General features: G+C 43.9%; 1 protein-coding gene and 1 pseudogene across 2 annotated transcripts in view; both read right to left on the bottom strand.

The window, feature by feature from the left end:
* LOC126416788 (YLP motif-containing protein 1) overlaps positions 1 to 22067 on the bottom strand; it is a 661447-nt gene that overhangs the window by 361545 nt on the left and 277835 nt on the right. The window lies entirely within an intron of this gene.
* LOC126417508 (5S ribosomal RNA) lies at positions 11596 to 11713 on the bottom strand (annotated as a pseudogene).

Raw genomic sequence — 22067 nt, 5'->3', positions numbered from 1 at the left:
ATTAACTTATTGTCGTAGTGGTGTTACAAACGAGGTTGCGACACAACGTTTTAAATATCGGCATCAAGTTCACTCCCATAGCTCTGTTGACTGTTTTCAGTCGAGGCCGCCAAAAAACGTAGTAACTGAAAAGCTGTGGTCAAATTATCCAACAAAAAATGGTTCAAATGGTTCTGAGCACTATGGGACTTAACTTCTCAGGTCATCAGTCGCGTAGAACTTAGAACTACTTAAACCTAACTAACCTAAGGACCTCACACACATCCATGCCCGAGGCAGGATTCGAACCTGCGACAGTAGCGGTCGCGCGGTTCCAGACTGTAGCGCCTACAACCGCTCGGCCACTCCGTCCGGGCAATTATCCAACAGAATCGAGTATACTTCATATCCAGTTATTCGAACAGCAGAAAATGCGAAATAACAGTTCTTCTCAATAAGGGCGCCGCATCCGCTATGTCATAATTCAGCGTCAACAGTACGGTGTCTAGTGACAGTACTATTTAGTATTAGAACAGCATGGAACGCCATTTGAAACTGTTTTGGGCTTTGGTAGGTTATTCCGTAGTGACAGCCCGGTACTAATGTCGATTGACGTCGCGAGAACAAAGCCGGAGTGACGAGGACATCAATAACACTTTCATTTCAGTACATGAAACGCGGTGCCACTCCCCGCCCACAGCGCGTCACGAATGACGCGGCGTGAATTTAATTTATAGCTTATTCTCCGCATAGCAAATGCGTGGCCGGCGCTGACACGAGAGAGATGGCCCGGCGGCTGGTGCCGTCTTCATATCCATCGTTCTGTCACACTTTTCACGCAGCTGGCCGTGAACATAAATTGCCATTCTTTCGCATAACGGGGACACATCGGTTACCAGTCTCAAAAAATCCCGTCTGAAATGAACACAGCTGTCTTTCCGAAATATCCAGAATAAATCTATTCACAGATTCATCTGCGATGTGCAGTTGATATTGCTGACTTCACGGAAACGAAAGAAGTCTATAGGAGATCCACGGCAAAATAGAAAGAATTCTTTGTAACTAGCATGCTATGAGAATAAACAAGAGATAAGTGGTACGAAGTACTGAAGAAGAATATGAACCCGAAATAATGATAACCAGAAGAGAGGACTAGGATGAGGTCCCCAGGGTTGAGGTCCACTTTTTGAAATCATCTGTACAGTGTCGTACGTTAGGGTTCAAGATATGACACTCTGCAGCCTTTCACCCTGGTAGATCCTCGCTCGCGAATAATCGGCGAAAAAAGATTTCATAATTTTGCGTGATATTCTAGAGTCTTAAAACGATACTAATTCATGCAGTCGCGTAGTGTGTAGTCTAATATGCAGAAGGTAGCTGGTTCCAATGCCATCAGGTGATTCAATGTTCTTTAAATCGTTAGTCACCGGGAAGAATATCAGTCTGGAAATAAGGAAACGTATCGTGAAAATATCTGTTTAGTATGTTGTCCTCTACAGCTATCATAATAGTAGGGAGACAAGAGCGAAGACAGGTAGAGCCTCTGAACAGTATTTGCTACAGAAGGATGTGAAGATCAGCAAGAGAGAGAGAGAGAGAGAGAGAGAGAGAGAGAGAGAGAGAGAGAGAGTTACCGATGAAGAGGTACTAAGATGAATACAGGAAACCAGGTACCCCCGTATGCAGATCGAAACAGGAACAGAGAAACATTTAAGACAGAAGAACATCAATGGAACAATAGCAGAAGAAGCTACTGAGGGAAGGAAATGCCAGGGTCGACTATGGCTGGCGCATGGAAAATGCATTTAATGTCGTATTTCTTGGTCCTTTACATTCTTGAAGACATGCCGGCAATATTCAGGAACGCATTATGTTCGATCGAAGACGATTGTGGCATTATAAAAAGTGGCGTATAAGAAATTCCACGCACGCCTCGGAAATTTTACATTAGGCAAACATGTCGCACCATGCAAGAGTGTTGTGCTGAATTCCACAAACATACATGCCTGTGTCAGCCTGACAAATCAGCTGTGGCAGGATTCTGACCGAACAGGGGGCACGTGTGTTATAAAAAAGGACTGAAGTTTTATCCTCAGCATCATCGTTTCAGAGATCGTAATCTTAAGAAGGCCACACGCATCTGTACGACACACAATCTTATCAACAAGGATGTTGAAGGGAGAAAAGAGAAACTCAGATTTCTGAACCATCACAGCGCACTGCGAAGACTTAATTGAGCTTTAAACAAGAGCAGCATCCGGCTGCACAGACATAGACCACTGCGCACGTACGGAAGGCCTCTCCTCGGCTCCCGGCAGGGGCACTATGAGCGCGGCTTTCATCCAACTGTGCGTCTGCGCACACGTATAAGGCATTTATGCTGCCAACTCGCTGCCCGCTGGTATGACTCGGCGATGATGAATCAAACCCTCTGCATCTCACCTGTTCATTTTACCCGCACCATCGCTGGGGGCCCGCTGCTCGTTACGATCGTCGCCAGACGGTGATGTCAACCTGGTTAGCGTGTCGTGCTGCGACCTTCGCCGTATGTCGTTAAACTTGAGCTGTGATTGCTGCTACAAGGTCACGCAGGTAGCACCGCGTTTGACTCTTGCTCGATATGTAAACAGCTTCAGCATAATTAATCCTGGCGGGTAGCGAGCAGCAAGGCTGCAGCGTAAATGCAACAACGCTACTGGCTAGCAGCGAAGTGCCAGCAACGCAGCATGAACATACCCTAATTCGTGCTCCTAGCCCCAAGAAGTGCCAGTTTGGCCAATCAAGTATCAGCAGTCACGTCTTACAGCAGTGAACAAAGCAACAACCACCACGTGAAAATGAACAATTGGTTCAAATGGCTCTGAGCACTATGGGACTTAACTACTGTGGTCATCAGTCCCCTAGAACTTTGAACTACTTAAACCTAACTAACCTAAGGACATCACACACATCCATGCCCGAGGCAGGATTCGAACCTGCGACCGTAGCAGTCGCGCGGTTCCGGACTGCGCGCCTAGAACCGCTAGACCACCGCGGCGGCCAATGAACAATTGTTTGGATGAAATATTGTGAGATTTACACGATGATATCTACCGGAAAAACCGAGAAGTGTATCTGCAACAAACCCGCCTGGAAAGCCTCAAATGCGGAATAGCGTAGAGCAGCAAACGAACTTCAGGACTGAACACTGATAAAGGAGTCTCCAACTTTACGGGACGTAGGCCTAAGGTTTTGTAAAAGTTGGTGGTGGTGGTGTTAGTCAGCCTCTACGTATTCACGCTTCAGTGCCCCACATTTTTCCAAGTGATGCATCCCTTGGCTGAGACCTTAGTTTTAGTAGTCTGCATTTCGGCTGTTGAAGAAACGTTCCACCTCCAAAATTACCTCGTCGTCTCCTTGTAAATGCTACGGACCCGTGTCTTCATCTCAGGAAAGTGGAATAAGTCACTGGGTGCCATGTTACAAGAATACGGGGGTGAGGAGAAGTAAGCTGGCCGAAAAAAAAAAAAAAAACAGCATGTGTGACTGTGTCGCGTGCAGAATGAGCTGCAGTGCTGTCGTGGAGGTAAAGCACCCACTTTAACGGTTCGTTTTGGAAACCTCCGGTAATCTCATCACTAGATGTCAGAAGTATGCTCCTGTGACCGTTCACCCGTTACAAACATAATCTGGAAGCACCACACCATAGCAGTCCCAAAAACCATCGCCCTGCCCAGTGATTTTCGGCGCTGGTGGATGCACAACTTTTCACTGTTTGCTCTGCTCCTTTGTCTCGGGGTTGTAGTGATACACAGAGATCTCTTCCATAGTCATTAATTGGCTAAAGTAGTAAACTAACTTCACAGCTGAAACATTTCAGCTGTTGACTCAGATCGGCGGGCTTTCTTAATGTGTGTTAGCAGCCGCGGAACCTAGCGGGCGGCGGCTTGCATGACATTCATGAAGTTCTGCAGGACGCCGAAAACTGATGCACAATTAGTTTGTTTCACTCTCTTGTAGCAACTGACTACACACAGCTCCCCACTTCTCCCTGAGAAACAATGACTGGGCTTCGCATTTAAAATCCAATTTTCGCCGCCGTAAGTTAAAACTTTAAGTACAAAGTGATTGTGAACTTTCCTTTTTAAACACATCAGGAGCTTATTTCCTGAAACCCTATATAGTTGAGGAAAATCAATCCAGGCTTTTTCCACTTTCCTTTTTATTTCCTAACTGCCCATCATCATAGGTTCCTAAAAATATAGGATGAGCAGTTTAAAACTGACCCAGAAAAGATCTCATACGCCGTAAGGTAGACAACCCAACTGTCACCTGCCGTGAGACCGGTGGGTTGGGCTGCCTGAAATACAGTATTTTCCAGGACATTTTATTTTGCCCATCCTGTATAAAGACTTATCCACTTGTTCTACCGTATGACTTCATTTTTAATTTTTCCATTTTATTTTCGGTATGATGATGATACGAGGGTGTGCTGAAAAGTAATGCCACCGAATTGGGTAAGTGTAAACTCTTAAATCATTTCAAATAAAGCAAACGTTATTAATATTCTACACCTTTATTTGCGATGTCTACAGATTTGCAGCCCTCTGCCGCAAGAGTGTTCCGAATTGTAGCACGTAACGTGGCGGTGTTAACGTAATTATGTCGGTGCATGGAAACAGCGTGCTGTAATCGAGTTCGGAATTCTAAGAGTTCGATCCACACATGGAGCACCCTCTCATTTGGCCTGACTAAGCCAGACCACAAACGAGCGCTGCGACAACTGCAACAATCCGGTAACGTGTGTTCACTGTCATCGATCAACCCCATATATTTCCAACTTGCCCTCATCCTATTTTCACATGTTTCCAAACTTTAAGAAACACCTTCGAGGACTTCACTTTGGTAGTGAAGAATCGGTGCAAGCAGTGGTGAGGTTGTGCCTACGTTAAGGATGTCTAACTTTCTACACAGGTATTATCAACAAACTGATCTCAAATGGTTCAAATGGCTCTGAGCACTATGCGACTTAACTTCTGTGGTCATCAGTCCCCTAGAACTTAGAACTACTTAAACCTAACTAACCTAAGGACATCACACACATCCATGCCCGAGGCAGGATTCGAACCTGCGACCGTAGCGGTCGCGCGGCTCCAGACTGAAGCGCCTAGAACCGCTCGGCCACACCGGCCGGCAAACTGATCTGGCTGGGAGAAATATATTCGTAGCCAGGGTGACTACGTTCGGAAACAAATATGCAGACACGAAGAATAAAAATGGAGAATGTTAACAGCGTTTGTTTTATTTTAAAAGCTTTAAGAGCTGTCGCATAAAAAATTCGGAGGCAATACTTTTCATCATCCCTTCGTACATTACTTTAGCCACCTCGTAACTGATTTTCCAGAGTATTTTCCAAGTTGCATTAAGACCAATTAAGATGCTGAAACTAGAGGCAAACAATTCGTACAAGGCCATCAGCAAACCAAAGGTAGTTTATACACACAGCGGAACAAAACTGAATAATTTGAGATAAGTAAATGAATATCGGAAGGAGCTAGAGATACGGAACGAGCAAAGTACACGTGTGCGGAACTTTACTGCAAACCGCTTATGCTTCTGAATCGACGTTGCTAGCACTACCTTGAAAACCAATATACACGTTGAGAACTAAGTGTTTTCCTGATCTCAAAAGTTTATTTCTAAGGATCTATGCAAGGTACAGCTATGTGGTTTGTTGAAAATGGTAGCTTCATTCATAAATGTATTATATGGACACACTTCCATGTGTCTATGCGCTTGTTTGCAAATTATAGCTTAATACATGAAGTTTTTGTGAATACACTTCTACACGGGCTCTAACACATCTGATTTATTTTCTCTCTCTATCTCTCTTGTTACAGGTAATGTAATTGTGCAGTGCTGCCGTCACAACTGTGTCTACGCAGAAGACAGTTCCGAAGTAGCTGTGGTCGAGATTCGCCAGATGTGAAGAGCATGAAAGGATGGTATGAAAAGTTTAAAGGACTGTCATTGTTGGTGGCAAGGCAAGAAGCGATAGACCTGGAGTGTCGTGTTTCCAGAGAAACAGATACACCTCCGAGCAATGTGATGAAGATTTTACACGAACGGCTGTGTTTTCATGCAAAAAGGGTACAACACTGCGGCCGATTGCGGGCCAGGATGTGCTGAGTTTGGTAGGAACAGGTTGGAGCGTGTCAATGTAATGAAGTTCGTTTTTCCGAAGAACCGTCCTTTCATATCTCCGGGAAAATTAAGCAGGCCTAGTGTCCGTATCTGGGGGTCAATACAGCACTTAAAAAAAAACCGGAAAGGGATTGTTTGGTGTGGCTTAATGCCTTAATGCTGAATACAGTTATTGGATAGTCCTTTTTCACTGATCCTACTATTATGACAACATTTTATGTGGACATGTTAGAACTTAACTTTTTACCTCAGGTATATCAATTTTATTCATGCCTAGTGTTTCAACGAGATGTCGCATGCCGCACAGGATGGTTATTTGTTTGTAAGTACTTGGATGAAGCCTTTCCGGATAGATGATTCAGCAGAGACGATCATACATCATGGCCGCCATGTCCAGCAAACATAAGCGTTCTAGACTATTTTGTGGAATTACGTTAATGACAAAGTGGTCATTTCACTAGTTCATGATGTGTACATTTTTATGACGCAAATACGAAATGCTGTAGATGCGTTGGCGGAAGAGATGTTGGTAAAGACATGGAAAGAAACTGAGTATCTCCGAGGCGTTCTACGGACAATAAACGGTGCACATGAGAAGTATATCCATAAAAAATCTTTTTAACTTAAGCCACAATATGCAACAAACCGCCTAACTGTATCTAACATTGTTACTAACAAATAAATTTTTGTAAACTGAGAAGGATCTTACACTCATCCTCTGCAATCGGCTGTGATGGGTCCCCGGAGGAAGTTTAGATAAAATTATGGGCATATGAAACAACAGTCGAAACCGAAGAGGAGCAGTGTCTGTCTCATTGCAGAATAGACACCAGGACTATTTCAGGGAGTGTGGCAACATTTTATTCGTCGTTGTCATGCATGTAATAGAACAGCCGATAGTCGCCTTGAACAGATACGATGAGCTTGAGTTGTTGCTATAATGTGCAAGGTTTTTTATGTCGGTAAGAGAAACTGAATGTTCACTTGCGACTGTTAGTTTCGTACCTCAAAATTCTCAATTCAGCTTCTGCGACGAGTTTACAGTTTTGACCCTGAAGTTTTGGGTCACCCTGCATTTGAAGAGATGGTATCGCGTAATGGTATTTAGCGGTATTTTTAAAAATTTCCAGAATGGATTACAGCACTGAATGACACGTTGGACACTTGTAATACGGCTACGTTCTAAGAACGTGGCCTGTAGTGACGATAAAGCTGTGTAGAGATTATAATCTGTGACGGGGAACTGACAAGGATGTACATACAAAAGCTACCCTCGTTTGAAGTCTGTGGCCAACTGCAAGAGCAAGATCACAGACAAACTAAGGCTCGGTATGCTCCCAAGGTTATCAGAAGCAGGGGAAACCAAAGGACGACGTCCATGTTTACATGTCAAACAAAATCAAGTGTGGGAAAGGATGGGCCTTGCCGATACGTTCATTTAATTCCGTACGACGCTGGCAGCACCCAGCACAACAATACAGTAACCAAGGACACAGATTTGAAGGGACAGCTAAGGCAGAATGCAGAAATATAAAATTTTCAATCTGAAAATGTACTTACATAAGAGGATACCATTATACCAATGGCTGACAGTTAGCGATCGAGGCACCAGGCCCTGAGGGAATGCCATTTCAATTTTTTGTTGACCACGCTGCAGATCAGCTCCTTAGCTAACTCACATTTACCGAGAATCTACACCGTGGCGAATAGTACCGCGTAACTGGAGAAAGGAGCAGATCATTCCCGTTTACAAAGAAGCTGAAAGAACTGATGCACAGAATCACGGACACATATCGCTACCAGTGTGTACCAGAATCCTACGACGTTCTTCACAAACATAAAAATACACTCGCGACTGAAGTCAGTCAGCCATCATCAGACCGAATGAGTTAGTAATTCCGTTCTCTGAGTTACCGCAGAAGACACGTAGCTATCTTCATTTGTACTGGAGTAGCAGGACGTGTAGGAAACCGACCTCGACTTCTGTCTTGCCGCGTCAAAGAAACGCAACGAATTTGTAAAACTGACTACCAACCTGGCGTTATCAAGTGGTCATTTCGTTCGCGCATAGAGATAGCACATAGATCGTGAGTCCGTTGCTTTTACAGTGACGGTGTGATGGAGGTACGTGGAAATCGGCTAAGGCTCTCGCTTATTGGAATAATAAATTACAAAGTTTTTAGGGATGCCAGGTACTTTTTAATATGCACCTCGCAACAGACAAGATAGCAGACTGGTCACTGATATGGCCTGACAATGCGTACGCCTACAAGAATCACAAGATAAGTTAGTAATCATTCTTATTATTCGAAAATGTAATTCTTTCTCGCTTCCGAACATAGCATGAAATAACTTTTACATTTCTCAAATCAAATCACACTTTCCTACATTCGGGTATATGCTGCATTGCTCGCAGAGCCGCCATTTTAGGCGCACACTGCAGTCCATCGTACCTACGAGTTCGGCCCTCCTTACACTATTGACTGAACTGTTTACTGCAAACAGTTTCGCTCGTCGATCATTCGGCGTGATGCCGATGACAGAGAGATCGAGCTCTTTCTAGTTACTCAAATATTTTGTAAAGGTAATAATAAATTGATGCCTCGGTTATGTAACGATAGCTCAGTATTAACAGCTTCTCCCCTGTTATTGTAAATAAAATCTAAATGACAATTTAGTAATAATTAATGCACGAAAAAATGGGTTTTGACGCGGTGTCCTAAGGGTAATCGATTTTTTGCTATGGATCCAATCAGATGACAAGACGACGCAGTTGGCGAAATTTCTCACGAAGAAACAAGGTAGGGTAAATAGAAGCGGTCCAGGATACAAAACAACACAGCAGAGGAAAGCAAATGCAGTACTGACCTGACTATAGCAGATGTTGAAAGTGACCGCCCCTCAACTCTTCGCACTTTTGAACCCTGGTTAGCACGTTACTGAAGGCGGATCGAAGCTGGACTGCTGGAATTGCTGCAGTCTCATTCGAACTGCTCTGCTGCAGTTCTTGGTGACTATAAGCGCTGTTGCGATACACCTTAGACTTAAGGGCTCCTCACACATAGTAATCCTACACTGAAATAACAGTTGACAATGACAACTCTGTCAGGGGCGAAGCCTGTGTAAATGTGCTCCACGTTTCGGCCGGCTGTATGGGCAGCTGCTCCTTCCTGTTGAGGTGCGGTTGTATGTATACATTGACTTCCAATCGTACCCACTCTTCCGGGCCACTTTTATTTGCCCCACCCTGTATAACAGTAGTAGCATTTTTCGTTCACACCACACTCCGTTTTATGATCTCATGCGACAACAACAGCATCTCCGCTCAACTGAGGGGTGAAATATCGGAATAAAGGTTATTGTTCCATAAATCCTAGAGCACATTCAAAACTCAACATCATGACTTTCCTGCAGGAACACAAGCTTCCTTCAAAGAACCATCAGAAAGTCAGCAGTCAACACTACTACGAAACACAGATACAACCATTCGCGTATCGTCGCAGGTGTACGACAAGCTCAACGGCATTTTTGAGTAATAGAACCCAGTACGATTTTCTGGGCCGCGAATTTCCAAGAAAATGAAAGTAACATCTGGCCTGCCTGGAGAAGCGTAATAGGGAGAAAAAAAAAACCGGCTCTGAGCACTATGGGACTTAACATCTGAGGTCATCAGTCCCCTAGACTTAGAACGACTTAAACCTAACTATCCTAAGGACATCACACACATCCATGCCCGAGGCCGGATTCGAACCTGCGACCGTAGCGGTCGCGCGGTTCCAGACTGAAGCGCCTAGAACCGCTTGGCCACACCGGCCGGCTCGTAATAGCATCCCTAATGTTTTCAATACACGGGAGTTGGACAAACACATGGAAACACCACGATGAAAACGTGCTTGAATGTAAATGCGGATGGTAGCCAAGCCTGCAGGTTGAGCTGTTGTATTTGAGCACGAACGGCACTTGTGCAATGTCAACACTTCACAAGTGTTACTCGTGTTCTGTGTAGCTGAGAGTACATTAAGTCGGAGCTAAGCGAATAAGAACATGGGAGGATTATTGGTAGTCGTATGGCGATTGCTTTCATAATCTAGGTAGTGGAAGTGTTCGGCGTTCCCAGAGGCATCGTATCGAAGATTTATACCGCATACAAGGAAAGCGGAAAAACATCGTCCTCTAAGTCACAACGCGAACGAAAGTGTGTGTTGGGTGATCGTGGCAGGCTGCCACTGAAGAGCATTGTGACGAAAAATAACAGGACGTCAGCTGCAAATGCGCCCGTAAAACTGAATGTTGCGAACCTTGTCAGCACCAAAACGACGCGAAGGGAGCTTCATCAGCTGGCAAATACAGGGAGAGCTGGAATTTCGAAATTACTCATCAGTGATGCAAATGCCAGTAATGGCACATCGTAATGCTGAAGCAATACCGCCTGAACTATAGAGCAGTGGAGGAACGTCATTTAGTCGGATGTGTCTTGTTTCACACTGTTTCCCACTTCTGCGCGATTTTTCGACCCCAGTGTGAAACATAACGGGGGTTCGGTGATAATTTTGGCAGCGATATCGTGGTATTCCTTGCGCCACATGACCACTGTACAATGTCGCATTAATGCCAAGGAATATGTGTGCAGTTTGGCAGATTGGGTCAATCCCACAGTACAATGTTTGTTCTCCAATGTTGATGCTGTGTTCCCAGAGTCAGAGACCCTTTTCACACAGCTCGCATCGCCCAGGGCTGCTCTTATGGGCAGGAGGATTAATTGTCGTGTCTCCACTGGCCACTACAGTCAACAGATCTCAATATCAGTGAGCATTAGTGGTGTTCCTTGGAGAGAAGGGTGCGTGATCGCTGTCCACCTCTATTAGCCTGATAGACCTAAACTTGCGTCTATTTTGCAGAAAGAATGGTATAACACGCCATTGAAATCATACAGGACCTGTGTTTATCGATTTAGAGACGACCAGAAGCCGTTTTGAATGTCAACGGTTTCCCTGCGCCGTTTTAGGTATGATAATATGTTGTTTTTGTGGTGTTCCTATATTTCTTTTGACCCCCTTTAGTTAAACGCTGTATCAGATAGGAGCAGCTGCACCGTGACATTGTTTGCTGACGATGCTGCGGTCTACACGGAAATATCGTCCTTCGATGTTCATAAGGAAATATGAAATGACTGCAACAACATTTCCTTTTGCTCTGATGAGAACTTTCTTTACATATGAATAAAAGCACTCCGTCTTCAGGCCACGAGTGGCCTAGCGGGACCATCCGACCGCCGTGTCATCCTCATGGAGGATGCGGATAGGGGATAGGAGGGGCGTGGGGTCAGCACATCGCTCTCCCGGTCGTCACGATGGTATTCTTGACCGAAGCCGCTACTATTCGGTCGAGTAGCTCCTCAATTGGCATCACGAGGCTGAGTGTACTCCGAAAAAATGGCAACAGCGCATGGCGGCCTGGATCGTCACCCATCCAAGTGCCGACCACGCCCGACAGCGCTTAACTTCGGTGATCTCACGGGAACCGGTGTATTCACTGCGGCAAGGCCGTTGCCTAAATATGAATAAACGCAAGGCATTTTTTACAGTAAAGAGAAAGATTAGTGTTCAACATTTCGAGCACTTATGACGGGAAAAGAACATAGGGGTGACACTAGAAAGTAATAAGAAATTGGAAGATCTCGTTGAATTAGTATTATGTAAAGAGAATAGAAGGCCTAGGTTTGTAGAAAGGGTTGTGGGAGTAAGCTATTAATCCGCAAAACCAAACCGCAAACAAGATACTACTAGAATATTGCTCTAGCGTTTGGCCTCCTTTTCAGGCATGCATGATGGCAGATATCGAATAAATTGACTCACTGCAAGGATCGTAAGAGGTCGGTACAGCTCGCACGAAAGTGTAACAGAGATGCTCGCTGGAACTTGAACAGGAATGTTTGGAAGAAAGGTGAAGTAGTTGTTGGATAACTTTAGAGAACTGGTATTCGAGACGGCTGTACGACAATTTGTTGTGCCACCATCGAGCATCGCATGTAGGAATCATGATAACAAACAACAGGGACTGGAACGAGTACCGAGACACACTGGCAGAATCTATCAGTAAGCAGCTAAACGGTCACCCGGTCACTCGGTCCCAGTTGCCGGTTGCTCATAACGGCTTCCAAGGGCAACAAAATTTCTGAATTTCAGTGGCTCATATAACTGAGGCCCTAAGAACCGTAAGGGTTCGAAGTAAGGGCACAAAATTTTTAGAAAACTAAATGTTTGCGAAAATCGAATTTATAGGCAAACCACCAGCTCCCGAAGTTTCACTTGTTTTTAAGCAAGTCTCAACATCCTATATTTCCTATAAAAATAATGTACCGAGTTTATGTTATGAAATGTTAATTGTTATTCAGAAATATTATTATTAATGTTCATCTAACAAAATTTTCTTGTGTAGGCTACTAGCAACATTTGTCTTTTTAACTGTTGTTTAGTTTGTAATTAATATGAAACTAGAAATAGAACATAAAGAAAATATACTAAATATACCACACATGCAGTTATGACCTGTCCCAGCACTTCACTTCATGCTCCACGTTATTATCGTTTTTCATTAAGCAATTTCTTTCGGTTGAGGTTCAGATAAAACTTGTTCACTTCAGCATGAAATCTAGTAGTTTTGTTAAGTGTAGGTTTTCCAAGCTTGACCAACAAATTTTTGTGTTTGAAGGTTGATATTCACCTTCTACTCTCGCATTTGAACACTAGATTTTGCAAGACATCTACAAGCTGTGGGGATATAACAAATTGTGGCCTCCCTCGATGTGACTTGCAAAGAATGGTGGACCCCTACAGCTCCAAGATGGTTCAAATGGCTCTAAGCACTATAGGACTTAACATCTGAGGTCATCAGTCCCCTGGACTTAGAACTACTTGAACTAACCTAGGGACATCACACACATCCATGCCCGAGGTAGGATTCGAACCTGCGACCGTAGCAGGCGCGCGGTTCCGGACCGAAGCGCTTAGAACCGCTCGGCCACAGCGGCCGGCTAGGCTCCAATGTAAAAATATGTTAGTTTAAACAAAAGTTCTTGACAACCTGATGAAAGCTTCATCATTGTAAAATATCTGGAGTGTACATTCTTACAATTAGCATCAGCTGTTGCTTTGGTAGTGAGGTCGGCAATACTCTTAAGGATTCTAAAATCCTCAGCGTCTGTTTTACAGACTGGGGTGTCAAAATCATTGAACATGTGCTTACGATGGGCCATTCTTCAAAAGCTGCCAGCTTTTATAAAGAATTGGCGTCATAATAGCCAGTGAGCGTTCCTACAGCAATGGAAGTGTGTGCTTTCAGCCCGTATGGAGGTGTTGTTGTGGTCTTCAGTCCTGAGACTGGTTTGATGCAGCTCTCCATGCTACCCTATCCTGTGCAAGCTTCTTCATCTCCCAGTACTTACTGCAACCTATATCCTTCTGAATCTGCTTAGTGTATTCATCTCTTGGTCTCCCTCTACGATTTTTGCCCTCCACGCTGCCCTCCAATGCTAAATTTGTGATCCCTTGATGCCTCAGAACATGTCCTACCAACCGGTCCCTTCTTCTTGTCAAGTTGTGCCACAAACTCCTCTTCTCGCCAATTATATTCAATACCTCCTCATTAGTTATGTGATCTACCCATCTAATCTTCAGCATTCTTCTGTAGCACCACATTTCGAAAGCTTCTATTCTCTTCTTGTCTAAACTATTTATCGTCCATGTTTCACTTCCATACATGGCTACACTCCATACAAATACTTTCAGAAACGACTTCCTGACGCTTAAATCTATACTCGATGTTAACAAATTTCTCTTCTTCAGAAACGCTTTCCTTGCCATTGCCAGTCTATCTTTTATATCCCCTCTACTTCGACCTTCGTCAGTTATTTTGCTCCCCAAATATCAAAACTCCTTTACCACTTTAAGTGTCTCATTTCCTACTCTAACTCCCTCAGCATCACCCAACTTCATTCGACTACATTCCATTATCCTCGATTTGCTTTTGTTGATGTTCCTCTTATATCCTCCTTTCAAGACTCTGTCCATTCCGTTCAACTGCTCTTCCAAGTCCTTTACTGTCTCTGATAGAATTACAATGTCATCGGTGAACCTCAAAGTTTTTATTTCTTCTCTCTGGATTTTAATACCTAATCCAAATTTTTCTTTTGTTTCCTTTACTGCTTGCTCAATATACAGATTGAATAACATCGGGGAGAGGCTACAACCCTGTCTCATGGAAGTGAATGTCAGCTAAATAGGAGAGAGCTTTTCATGTATGTTCATCTATACAGTGTAGGGATACACAGCTAATAAAGTTGGGTTACCGCAAGATCAACAAATCTAAGGAGCATGCATACATGTTACAATATCAAAATCGACGCCGCTGTGCTTTAGTCCCTTATTGTTCTCAGCTCCTTAATTACGGAACAAATTTAACAATTTAAAGTACTATTATAATATAGTCATTAAGAGGTATAATCTTAGGTTAAAAGCTGAACACAGTGAGATAAGTAGTAAATTTATAAACTGTATACATGTCTTGAGGAATTGTAACTCTTGCCGTGCAAATTACTCAGACTATAATCACTACCTGAGAATGGAGGCACACTGTCCCCCAAGAAACTGTACACATAATTTCAAATCCTTAGGAGTCTTTTTCTCTCTGACACCACAAAATACGAAACGGGAAAAATTTATCGCTTACTATATTTTCACTGTTCAAGCAGGAAAACTTCAATATCAGACGTGAGGTTTTAATTTAGTTCTTTTTACTACGGACTCTATTCCCAATACAGTTTACAGACAATATCAATGTAAAACAGCTAATGTACCATTGTCCGACACAGACAAGCAGATACGACGACATAAATATTGCAGCTTTTCTAAAACGGAGCTACTGTGGGTGTTTTGGATATGGAAGCTCGATTCTTTGAAGAATACTGTGGGAGACAGAGTGGTACGAAACACCCTCCGCCACGCATCGAACAGTAACTCTCTGAGTATATATGTATGCAGGGTGGCCAGAAACAGTCTGAAAAGCTGGTAAGGGTGTTCAAGGCTTTGTGCTGAGAAACAGATGTTAAGAAAAAAATTCGATACGTTGCCCTGTTTCCGAATTAATTAGCATCAAAGTTAGCCAATTAGGCCTTTGCGCGCGAATTCAAGCGGCCCGGCAGATACAATTCGTGTTAGTTGTTCTCGCAGCGTAGATGATAGCGCACGAGATTGCTCAGTCTTTAGCTCGGGTTCGATCCTTACTATCATCACCTGTCCAATTTTTGTATCGCTCTGTTGTTAGGTTTTAAGAAACCAAACAAAGGACACGTTCGGCGACACCGTCTCTGGTGGTCCGCTTGAAACTGCGCGCGCATCGGCGTGATTGACTAACTTCAATGCTAATTGACTCGGATACGGCGCAGTGTATTTAATTTTTTTCTTAACGGTTCATTCCTGTTTCTGAACAACCTGTACATAAATTGAAACAATTATCTGACCTCCAAGTCGCGTTTAGAATACTTAGAACCTCATATTAAGGTGGAAGACTGGGTTATATTCGAGTTTCATTTTCTAGATGAAATGAATTATAGTCTCAGCCTTCATATCGAAGATTTTCCAGCAAAAGTGGCACTTAAGGTTGTTATAAATACTATGTTTGACTGAACTGCACACAAACACTAAACAAAAATCGTCAGATCATACACGGGCAGATATTCAGTGTACGTCTATGGAGTGTCGTTGTCTGTGTTTCATGTTTGTGTGCTAGTCTGTGAAAGATATGTGTATTTATGACGACCCCTATTGTTCCTCTTGATCGAACATCTTCATTATCGAGGTTAAAGCAGACAACTGGTTATATCAAGAAAACGAAAATTCGAATTTGATCCACCTGGAGATGCGAGTGTAAGCCCTCGAAACGCGTCGTGGAAGAGAATGTTGTGTCAGAGTTGTTTTATTTTACACCGTAAAAAAAAAGACGATCGTGTGAAACCCAGCTCGCACTATTCGTTCACGAGGCTCAGAGGGCCATAGACACGGGTTCCCAGGTAGATGCCGTGTTTCTTGACTTCCGCAAGGTGTTTGATACAGTTCCCCACAGCTGTTTAATGAACAAAGTAGGAGCATATGGACTATCAGACCAATTGTGTGATTGGATTGAAGAGTTCCTAGATGCCAGACTGAGATTCATTGGAAGAGTCCTAAGGAAATGCAGTCAGAAAACAAAGGAAGTAGGTTACAATACACTTGTTCGCCCACTGCTTGAATATTGCTCACCAGTGTGAGATCCGTGCCAGATAGGGTTGATAGAGGAGATACAGAAGATCCAACGAAGAGCAAAGCGCTTCGTTACAGGATCATTTGGTAATTGCGAAAGCGTTACGGAGATGACAGATAAACTCCAGTGGAAGACTCTGCAAGAGAAACGCTCAGTAGCTCGGTACGGGCTTTTGTTGAAGTTACGAGAACATACCTTCACCGAGGAGTCAAGCAGAATATTGCTCCCTCCTACGCATATCTCGCGAAGAGACCATGAGGATAAAATCAGAGAGATTAGAGCCCACACAGCGGCATACCGACAATCTTTCTTTCCACGAACAATACGAGACTGGAATAGAAGGGAGAACCGATAGATGTACTGAAAGTACCCACCGCCACACACTGCCAGGTGGCTTGCGGAGTATGGATGTAGATGTAGGTAAACGATTGCAATTTCCTAATCACTGTCCAATATGGAGTCACGAACCAGTGACCAACGCTGCTGGAACGTGGACTTGGTGGAACGGCTAACACTAGGCTACAGCCGGCCGCCCTGGCTCGGACACGCGGCGTGCAGTATTAGCTCTGCCCTCGGCGGGCGTACCGCGGGAGAGCGCGCCGTACATTAATTACGAGCTATACGCGCTGCGCCGCTCTGGGTCCGCGCAGGAGCCGTGCCGTGGGAGTGTGCGGGTTCTGTTCCCAGGCCGTGGTAATCGCCGGCGGTCGTAAACCTGCCCAGAGACAGCGAAAGTCCTCTCCACCGCTGAGACGAAAGTTTATGGGAGCATTGCGTGTCTGCGGCGCTGCACGCCACGTGGAATATGTGGCACCACAGGCGCCGATCCGGGGTTCAGTCCAGGAGGGGTGGGGGATGCTGATCACAGGTTTTTACTACTGTCTCTGCCCCCCCCCCCCCCCCCCACCGCAAATTCTACCTACCCGTCACTATTAACTTGCACATACGTATAATAATAACAACGATAGAATATATAATGGTCTACTATACTAATAACATAAATTGTTTCGTCACGATACACTCCACACTAATATTACAAATGCGGAAGTAGGTTTGTTACGTTTTCATGACTAAACGGCAGAATAAGTTTTGATGAAATTTATTTTGGTATGGAGATATCTCGAACTCTGAGGAAGAACACTGGCTACTTTATAAAAAGAAAAAAAATTAAGTCGACCACCAAGAGAGTAAATTAGAGAATGGAACTCCTTTTTTTTAACAGCGGTGATCACAGAGCAAGTCAGCAAGTCAAAAAATTAATTAATTTCTTCTATAATGTATAGCTACTTCGATAATGAGTAGTACGTTGCTTTAGTTTAACGTCCAAGAAACTGCAGTTCAGAAGAATATAGCCTGTGAAAAGCACATGTCCGAAGAAACTTAGAAGTTCACGTATTAGTTAATTTGAGAGCTATAATAGCACCAACTCTCTGGTTTGGCGCACTCATTAATTTGCCGTTTCTTTCCTTACTCACGAACCGTGTAGGATTTGTTGGCGACAGCAGATTTGGTGAAGCATGCTACATCTACATCTACATACATATCTGCTAGCCACCAAGCGGTGTGTCGCGGAGGGCACTATTCGCGCCTAAGTCATAATTCCCCCCCGTCTGTTCCACTCGCGGATCGCGCGACGGAAAAACGACTGTCTGATCGCCTCAGTACGAGCTCTAATTCCCCTTATCTTTGAATGGTGATCATTGTGCGATATGAAAGTTGGTGCTAATAATATATGCCCGACATTGTCGGCGAAGATCGGACTTTGGAATTTAGTGAGCAGTCCCTTCCGTTTAGCGCGTCGTCTATCTGCAAGTGTGTCCCACTTCATACTTTCTGTAAGATTTGTAATGCTCTCGCTATGGCTAAATGTACCTGTCACGAATCTTGTCGCTCTTCTTTGGACCTTCTCAATCTCTTGAATCATACCCAACTGGTAAGGGTCCTATACAGACGAACAATACTCTAAGACTGGACGAACTAAAGTATTGTAAGCAATTTCCTTTGTTGAAGGACTGCATCGCTTCAGGATGCTAATAGGTGCCTTTTCCTACTTGAAATATTTTCTACAGCCAGACGGGTCGCAGACCAAACCATTCTCAGGAACGCAACTGGAGAGTATCGTGCGTTAAACGCAACTTGTAATTTTTTAGAGTATCTTGTCGTTTCCAAGCCCATATCTCTAAAAATAATTATTTTCAAAAAAGTAGCTGAAAATTTTCGAAATTTGTATTTACAGGGTGCGACGGGAACATAAGAGCAGGTATTTCTATTGATGACAGAGGACTGAACAATGTTACATCAGGGTTTATTACATTTGTAGACAGATATAAGTATTACCAGCAACACGTTTTTAAAACTTACTGGCAGATTAAAACTTCCTGGCAGATTAAATCTGTGTGCCGGACCGAGACTCGAAGTCGGGACCTTTGCCTTTCATTCTAGAAACACGTTTTTAAGATGTTTTGAGGTTGGTTATTATCTCTAGGTACCTGTGTCCCAAGCAAGCGACTAATGTTTGTTTTCTTCTGGACAGCAGGTCAGCTTTGAAGTGTGGATACAAGTAATTTAAGCGGATAGTCTATACGGACAGGCATATTCCACTTCGTGTCACAGTTACAACTTTGCAGGAAACGTAAGGTAGTAAGTTATGTGATTTGTTTGCGAAAAGATTGTTAGATGTACAGAAAAAAAACAACTAACACACTCAAGTGAGAACATATCTGTACTTATATAACTAACTATGTATAAAAATATACATTGTTTTAGCGAAATGTTGTATTAGAGGGGTGAGGGGGGTGGGGGAGATCTATGACACCCCATCCTCTCTTCCTTGGACCAGGGCCTACCACCGACTAATCGATCTCGTAAGAAATGCTCCGCTCCTTCTTCCCTACCTCTGGTATTAATTGTAGTTAGAAGAATCCTACACTGATGAACAATACTCCAGAATCTTTGAGCATGTGCTTTGTGCTGAACGTCTTACGTGTATGAATTAAAGTTCCCTAAGAGACTCTCAATAAATTTCAGTCTGGCATCTGCTTTTCCTACTACGTATTTCCTGTGATCGTTTTACTTTAGGCGCTCCCTGATAGTTAGTCATACGTATTTTGCGGTACTTACAGTTTCCATTGCTCTGTCGCCAATAGCGTAATCGAACAGTAGGGGATGCCTTCGTCTGTTTATGCGCGATATGTTACATTTATTTACGGCTAGAGTCTGCTGCCTGTCGCTGCACCAGTCGTCGACCGTCTGCATTCCATTATACTCTTCTGAAGTTGCACTCGTCCTTTAGACAACATCATCAGCCTCGAATTGCCTCGCCATGTAAACAGTAATGGCATCTGTAACTCTTGCTTGGAATACTAAAGAAATTATTTCCACATCTGTTGCTTCTGTTCCGCTGACATCAACGCGACCAGTTACATATGCAAGGAAGTCCTGAACCCAGTAACGAATCTGGTCCTACACTGTCCAGGCACATTAATGTGACCACCTGTCAGAAGCTTGAATAACCACCTTTTGCTGCGCGGATCACTGCGAGACTTGTAGGAAGAAAGGAATTAGGCTCTGGATGGTACCGACGGAAATGTGGAGCCACGCCTACCACAGTGCGGTAGCTGCTGCGATACGTTTCTTGGTTAAGTCTCCATGGCGCGAACAGCCCGGTCAAAATGATCCATCACGTACTCGACTGGGTTTAAATGTGGGGAGTTCGTTGGCCAGAGCAGTACGGTAAACTCATCTTGGTCCTCTTCGAACCACGCACGCACACTGCGAGCTATGCGACACGTGCATCGTGTCGAGGAGAAGCACACTGCATGTAGGGGGTGAACTGGGTCCCCAAGGGTAGCTGCACATTTGTGTTAATCCATTGTGCCTTCCGGAATGTTGACATCACAGAAGGAAGACCAAGGAAACATTCACCGCACCGTAACATTACCTCCTCCGTCCTGGCCCCTTCGTACGTTGTTGCATATACGTAAAGGCCAAAGACTATCTGTCCAATGGAGCATCTACTCATATCGTAATTCCTACGGATTCGCCCTCCGCTGTGCAAATAATATCCTCAATTGTATAGACAATGGGAGTTGTTATTTACCATTCCACGTAGCTGCTGCTGTATCACAGATGCACAACACGGGTATGAAGGTATCATTTGTGTGGATCCAGAGCCATAGTCGGATTGTGTGTAATGAGAAAGTTGACGAGCTGGCTAAGGATACGAAGATGACTGAGACGTAACAGCAACCCATCTCAGCAGATAATACCTTTGCAGTAGTTAGTGGCCAAAAGCGTTTGGAACGAAGCATGGCAGACTGAAGATCTGCAAAAAGGCACCTAGTACAAACAAACCCACCTGGGCCTACCGAAGGCCCAATTGTATGCTGGAAAGTGGCTTTTGAAATGCAGTTCTGTTGGCATAGGTAATGCGAAACAATTTATGAGGATCATTGCCAGGTTGAAATTAAACCACGGCTGTCACCGACAACACCTTTATCGACTCCCTCTGGATCAATCGCCATATTGTGACTGTGAGAACCTCCAGAAAATTAACAACTTCTTTGGTTGCCCACAATACGGAAGGGATCCGACCAGCTGGTCCGCGAGCATGAACCAGCTCCTTCTCACATGCTAATCTTGCTGCTTACAAAGAACTTAGACATTCGTAATTTATACGTGCTGTTGGGGGATAATGTGTGTGATTGGGTCTGTGAGTCAGTCTGTTTTAAATCTAATTGCATTATTTTATCTATGACGTTGTATGTTATTTCTATATTATTCACCAGTGAATGGCAGTTTGCTTTAACTTTTTAAGATACTGTATGTTTCTACTGGCTGCATGGGCGCAACCAAAGGCCAATAAATAAGAATAAAGAATGTTCCAAAAGGGACGTAATACAGTTATTTATATCTAGAAGATAAACAGCGTCGAAGTAGCAAGTGAGGTAGAATGACTGCAAATATTAACTGCCGTTTGTTGATTAGTTTCCCTGTCACTCTACATACCTAGACAGACACATCCACGACCTTTACTTCATGTTAAGCTATAAAAGTAATCCCCCTGACTAATAAGGAAGAGCGCTTGAAAATGCAGACACTGACGGCTGATGAATTACGTGTGAGGCACAACATCGTGTTGTTAACTTTTAACGCTCGTTCTCGTACGAAACAGGTATGTTTAACACGCAGCATCTGCCCAGCCCATGACCTGCAGCCAACTTTCACCGCTAACTGCATATCTGCCGACAAGAACATCCATCACGCTGTCGCCACGAGGAATGTTTATTTTCGCATCATGTTTTCTCTTGCGATGTTTAGTCAGCATTCGCAGGAAGTTTCGCTGCTTACAGTCGTGTTCGTCAGTGATATTCTTAACTCGTAAGGATGTAATTCTCACCTGAAAATATTACGAAACTGAACATTTGCCGTACGAGACGAGAAACCTGCTCTTATCGCTCACAATAAATCCTAGAGCTCACTACGCGCATGCAGTGATACTCTGTACGAAACTATAGCCACGTTCGTTGACTTTAAGAAGGCATATGACTCCATTGACTGCCAGTCATCCTTCAGTATTCTACATGAACAAGGTTTGGACGGAAAGACAC

This window comes from Schistocerca serialis, chromosome 8 (assembly GCF_023864345.2).
Source record: "Schistocerca serialis cubense isolate TAMUIC-IGC-003099 chromosome 8, iqSchSeri2.2, whole genome shotgun sequence".
Classification (NCBI taxonomy): domain Eukaryota; kingdom Metazoa; phylum Arthropoda; class Insecta; order Orthoptera; family Acrididae; genus Schistocerca; species Schistocerca serialis.
The sequence above is the reverse complement of the archived record's forward strand: the minus strand, read 5'-3'. Positions and strand labels throughout refer to the sequence as shown.